Source organism: Anser anser, assembly GCF_964211835.1.
Source record: "Anser anser genome assembly, chromosome: 2".
NCBI lineage: Eukaryota > Metazoa > Chordata > Aves > Anseriformes > Anatidae > Anser > Anser anser.
In genome coordinates, this window is record NC_139721.1 from 98,333,152 (window position 1) to 98,339,057 (window position 5,906).

At 47.4% G+C, this 5,906-nt stretch overlaps 2 long non-coding RNA genes across 2 annotated transcripts in view; one reads left to right on the forward strand and one right to left on the reverse strand.

Annotated features, from left to right (window-relative positions):
- LOC310893324 overlaps positions 1 to 5,906 on the forward strand; it is a 549,839-nt gene that overhangs the window by 358,316 nt on the left and 185,617 nt on the right. Inside the window, exon 3 of the long non-coding RNA XR_014578904.1 lies at positions 2,120 to 2,510. This is a non-coding gene — a long non-coding RNA (uncharacterized lncRNA). The remainder of the gene's footprint in view (positions 1 to 2,119; positions 2,511 to 5,906) is intronic.
- The window catches only part of LOC310893319, a 182,874-nt gene that overhangs the window by 77,202 nt on the left and 99,766 nt on the right, over positions 1 to 5,906 (reverse strand). The gene's annotated exons all lie outside the window — the stretch shown is intronic.

Consider the following 5,906-nt stretch of genomic DNA (forward strand, 5'->3'; position numbering starts at 1 on the left):
CTCCGTTTAGGTTGTGGATGATAGACCCTGAGCATAGGAATAGTATGGCTTTAAAGAAGGCATGGGTTGAGATGTGTAGGAAGGCTAGTTGTGGGAGGTTTAGTCCGATAGTGACTATTATTAGTCCTAGTTGGCTGGATGTTGAGAAAGCAATGATTTTTTTGATGTCATTTTGGGTTAGGGCGCATGTGGCAGCGAATAGGGTTGATAGAGCACCTAGGCATAGGCAGGCAGTTAGGGCTGTCTGGTTGGTGGCTAGCAGGGGGTGCATGCGGATGAGCAGGAAGATTCCGGCTACTACTATGGTACTGGAGTGCAGTAGGGCTGATACTGGGGTGGGGCCTTCTATTGCTGCGGGCAGTCATGGGTGGAGTCCAAATTGGGCGGATTTTCCTGCGGCTGCGAGGATTAATCCTATGAGGGGGAGGATTGGGGTTTGGTGGGGGTGTACGGCTTGTTGGATCTCTCAGGTGTTGAATGTTGAAGCTAGTCATGCTATGCTCAGGATCAGTCCGATGTCTCCGATTCGGTTGTAGATTACGGCTCGTAGGGCGGCGGTGTTGGCATCTGCTCGGCCTTGTCATCAGCCGATGAGAAGGAAGGACATGATTCGTACTCCTTCCCAGCCTACGAATAGGAGGAATATGTTGTTTGCGGTTGTTAGGAGGAGTATGGCGACTAGGAATGTCAGTAGGTAGGTGAAAAATTTTGTTACGTATGGCTCTGAGGCCATGTATCATATGGCGAATTGTAGGATTGATCATGTTACAAATAGGGCGATTGGAAGAAATGTTATTGAGTATTGGTCTATTTTTAGGCTCAGGGGGATTTTAAAGTTTATAATGAATTTTCACTCCCAGTGGCAGGTGACAGATTCTACTCCCGAGTAGATGAATGCGGTTGTAGGGGCTAGGCTAATTAGGAATGCGGTTTTAACAGCGCGGGTGGTGGCTTGTGGGGTGTTTTTAAAGTTTTTAAATAGAAATGGCAGGATGATTGGGGTTAGGAGGATTGTCAGCGTGAGTAGTGTGAGGGAGTTGATTAGTAGTGTGGGGTTCACTACTTTTACTTGGATTTGCACCAAGATGGGTGGTTCCTAAGACCAGTGGATTGCTGTTATCCTTTAAAAGTAAGGGGGCTGAGGTTTTAGGCTCAGATGTAAGAGTTAGCAGCTCTTGTTGGTTAAACCCTCCCCTCGGCAGGTAAGAAGGTTTGAACTTCTATTCTTAGAATCACAGTCTAATGTTTGGTTTAAACTATACTTGCATGAGGGGATTCCGGAGATCAGTTCGGGTTTGAGGATTAGGAGGAATATTGGGATAATGTGGAGTGTTATGAGCAGGTGTTCTCGCGTGGTTGAGTTTTGCATAGATGTGATGTGGGAGGGGATTGAGCCTCGTTGGGTCATTAGTAGTATGAATAAGGTGTAGGAGGCGGTTAGTAGGGTTGCGATTCCTGTTAGGATGATCGTGAAGGCAGATCAGTTGAATAAGGTGATTATAATGGTTAGCTCTGCTATGAGGTTTGTTGTTGGGGGTAAGGCTATGTTTGTTAGATTGGCCAGCAATCATCAGGTAGCTATGAGTGGTAGGAGAGGTTGTAGGCCTCGTGTGAGTAGTAGAATTCGGCTGTGCGTACGTTCATAGTTTGTGTTGGCTAGGCAGAATAGTATGGAGGAAGTTAGTCCATGGGAAATTATTAGGATCATTGCCCCTGAGAATGATCAGTGGGTTTGGATTATTCCTGCGGCGATAACTAGGCCTATGTGGCTAACGGATGAATAAGCGATTAGTGATTTTAGGTCTGTCTGTCGTAGGCAGATTGAGCTAGTCATTAGGGCGCCTCATAGGGCCAGGGTTAGGAAGGGGTAGTGCAGGAGGTTGGACAGTGGGCCCATAAATAGAGTGACTCGTATAATTCCGTATCCTCCTAGCTTTAGTAGTAGGGCGGCGAGGAGTATTGAGCCTGCGATGGGTGCTTCTACGTGGGCTTTTGGCAGTCAGAGGTGTAGGCCGTATAGTGGGGCTTTTACTATGAATGCTATGAGCAGTGCTAGACCTGATAGTATTCCTGTCCATGAGGTGGATAGGGTTGGGTGGGTTAGTTGTAGGGTTGGCAGGTGCAGGGTGCCAATTTTCACGTATAGGTGTATGATTGTGATTAGCAGGGGTAGAGAGCTTACTGGCGTGTAGAATAGCAGGTGTATGCCAGCGCTTAGGCGTTCTGGTTGGTTCCCCCATCGGGTGATTAAGATTAGGGTGGGAATGAGGGTTGCTTCAAATGAGATGTAAAATAGTGCTAGTTCTGTGGTGGAAAAGGCTAGTAGGATGAATGGCTGGACTGCGACTAAGGTTGAGATAAAGATTCGTTTGCGTTGTAGGGGTTCTTGTTGCAGGTGGTTTTGGCTTGCTATGATTATGAGTGGGAGTAGTCAGCAGGATAGTACTAGGAGGGGGGATGAGATTTGGTCAATTCCTGTTCAGTTGGATAAAAATTTGTAGGGGTAGTAGGTTGGGATTAATCACTGTAGGCTTAGGGCAGCGATTAGGAGGCTGTATAAGGTGGTGTTAGTCCATAGAAATTTTGGTGGAGACAGCAGGGCTGTTGGAAGAAGTATGATTGTGGGTAGGATGATTTTTAGCATTGCAGGAGGTTTAGGTTGTGTAGATGGTCGGAGCCATGTGTGCGGGTGGAGGCTACTAGGATGGCCAGGCCTGTGCCCGCCTCACACGCTGAGAAGGTTAGCATGAGAATTGGTACCATGGTGAATGAGGAGACTTGGTTTTCGATGGATCATATTGATAGGCCTACGAATATCGATAATATTATGCTTTCAAGGCATAGTAGGGCGGATACTAGGTGGGTTCGGTGGAAGGCTAGTCCTAGTCCGCTGAAAATGAAGGCTGAGTAGAAGCTTAAATGTAGGGGCGACATAAGAAAGTTACAGGGTTGGCTGTAATCTGCTGGGTCGAAACCAGCTATCTTTTTGGTTAGACTAACTTTCTGTTATTCTGCTCATTCTAGGCCCCCTTGAATTCACTCGTAGGCCAGTCCGAGTGTTAGGAGAAGGAGGATCACTACAGTTCAGGTGAGGGTCATTAGGGGGGATTGGAGTTGGACGGCTCATGGCAGGGGGAGTAGGAGGGCGATTTCTAGGTCGAATAGGACGAACAGGATGGCTACTGAGGAAGAATCGGACTGAGAATGGTAATCGAGCAGATCCAAGTGGGTCGAATCCACATTCGTACGGTGAGAGTTTCTCTGAGTCGGGGTTTATTTGGGCGAGTCAGAAGTTTAATGCGGTTAGGGCGGCGCTTAGGATTGATGATAGGGCGAATATGAACATGAGTGCGTTCATTGCTCTCCTCTGGGTTTATACCAGATTCTAGAGATTGGAAGTCAATTGTAATTAATATACTAGAAGAGCAAGATCCTCATCAGTAGATGGTTATGTAGAGGAATAGTCAGATGATGTCTACGAAGTGTCAGTATCAGGCTGCTGCCTCGAATCCGAAGTGGTGGTCTGATGTAAAGTGGAACTTGATCAGTCGGAAGAGGCAGACGGTCAGGAAGGAGGATCCGATGATTACGTGGAGTCCGTGGAATCCAGTGGCAACGAAGAAGGTAGATCCGTAGACGCTATCGGCGATTGAGAATGGGGCTTCGTGGTATTCTATTGCTTGTAGGGCTGTGAAGTAGAATCCCAGGAGGATCGTTAGGGTTAGGGCGTGGATGGCGTGTTTTCGGTTTCCTTCTGTGATGCTGTGATGGGCTCACGTTACGGTAACGCCTGAGGCTAGTAGGATGGCTGTGTTTAGTAGGGGGACTTCTATCGGGTTGAGTGGTTTAATTCCTGTTGGGGGTCATTGGCCTCCTAGTTCTGGGGTTGGGGCCAGGCTCGAGTGGAAGAACGCTCAGAAGAACCCTAAGAAGAAGAATGCTTCGGATGTGATGAAAAGGATTATGCCATATCGTAGGCCTTTTTGGACTGTGGGAGTGTGATGGCCTTGGAAGGTGCTTTCTCGTACAATGTCTCGTCATCATTGGAGTATTACTAGGAGTATTGAGATGAGGCCTAGGGTTAGTAGTATGGATGAGTTGTAGTGGAATCACATGATTAATCCTGAGGTTGTGAGTAGGGCGGCGGCTGCCCCGAAGATTGGTCAAGGGCTTGGGTCAACTATGTGGTATGAGTGTGCTTGGTGTGCCATTAGATGTTTTCTTGTAAGTATAGGCTTAGAAGGAGCACGAAGACGTAGGCCTGGATTATGGCTACTGCTACTTCTAGGATGGTTAGGAGTAGTAGGATGATTATTGTTAGGATGGATACTGCAGGAAGGGTGGGTATTAATGCAATGGAGGCTGTAGAGACGAGTTGGATGAGTAAGTGTCCTGCTGTAAGGTTGGCTGTAAGGCGGACTCCGAGGGCTAGGGGGCGGATTAGTAGGCTGGTTGTTTCGATCAGGATTAGTGCGGGGATTAGGGGTGTAGGGGTACCTTCGGGTAATAGGTGGGCTAAAGAGGCTGATGGTTGGTTTCGTAGGCCTGTTAGTAGTGTGGCGAGCCATAGTGGGAAGGCTAGGGCTATGTTCATAGATAGTTGGGTGGTTGGGGTGAATGTATATGGAAGGAGGCCTAGAAGGTTGATTGTAAGAAGTATGATTATTAGGGATGTAAATATTATGGCTCATTTGTGGCCATTTTTGTTGAGTGGGACTATTAGTTGTTTTGTGATTAGGTGAAGGAGTCATGTTTGGATAGTAGAAAGGCGGTTGTTGATTCATCGGTTGTTTGGGGACGGGAATAGTAGGGCTGGGAAGAGTAGGGATAGTAGAATTAAGGGGATGCCAAATAGATTGGGGCTGGAAAATTGGTCACAGAAGCTTAGGTTCATGGTCAGGATCATGGTGTGGGTTTGGTAGTGAGGGAGGTCTTATTTGATGGGGGGTTGGTTGTGGTGAAGGCTAGTAGTTTTGGTTGGATGAGGAGTGCTAGGGTTAATCAGGTTATAATTATGATTGAAAATCATGGTGCGGGGTTAAGCTGTGGCATATCATTAAGGAGGGGGAAGTCCCTCTTTGGCTAGCTTAAAAGGCTAGTGCTGTTGCATAGCTTCTTAATGATTAGGATGATGATAGAAGGGACGATCAGGCCTCGAAATGTGGGAGTGGGGTTGATTCTACTACAATGGGTATGTAGCTGTGATTAGCCCCGCAAATTTCTGAGCATTGTCCGTAAAAAATCCCAGGCCGGGTGGTAATGAATGAAGTTTGGTTTAGTCGGCCTGGGATTGCGTCTGTTTTAACTCCGAGCGTTGGGACTGCTCAGGAGTGGAGTACGTCTCCTGCAGTAATGATCACGCGGATGGGGGATTCTATTGGGATAACTACGCGGTGGTCAACTTCTAGCAGTCGGAAGTGGCCGTTGGGTAAGTCTGGGGTGGGCACTATGTAGGAGTCGAATGATAGGTCTTTGAAGTCTGTGTATTCGTAGCTTCAGTATCATTGGTGGCCGATGGCTTTTAGGGTGAGGTCTGGTTCGTCGATTTTGTCCATTATGTAGAGGATTTGTAGGGATGGGAGGGCGAGGAGTACCAGGACGATAGCAGGTAGGATTGTCCAGATCAGCTCTACTTCTTGGGCGTCTACAGCATTGGACGAGAGTTTTTCTGTTAGTATGTGGGCTAAAAGGTAGAGAACTAGGCTGCAGATAGCTAGGGCAACGATTAGGGCGTGGTCGTGGAATTCAACGAGTTCTTCTATGATGGGTGATGAGGCGTCTTGGAATCCTAGTTGGGAGTGGTTGGCCACATGAGATGTACAGGATTTTTACCTGTGATTTAGTCTTGACAAGGCTATGTAATTGGTTTACTAACGTCTCATAAGAAAGAAGCATGAGCGGTTAAC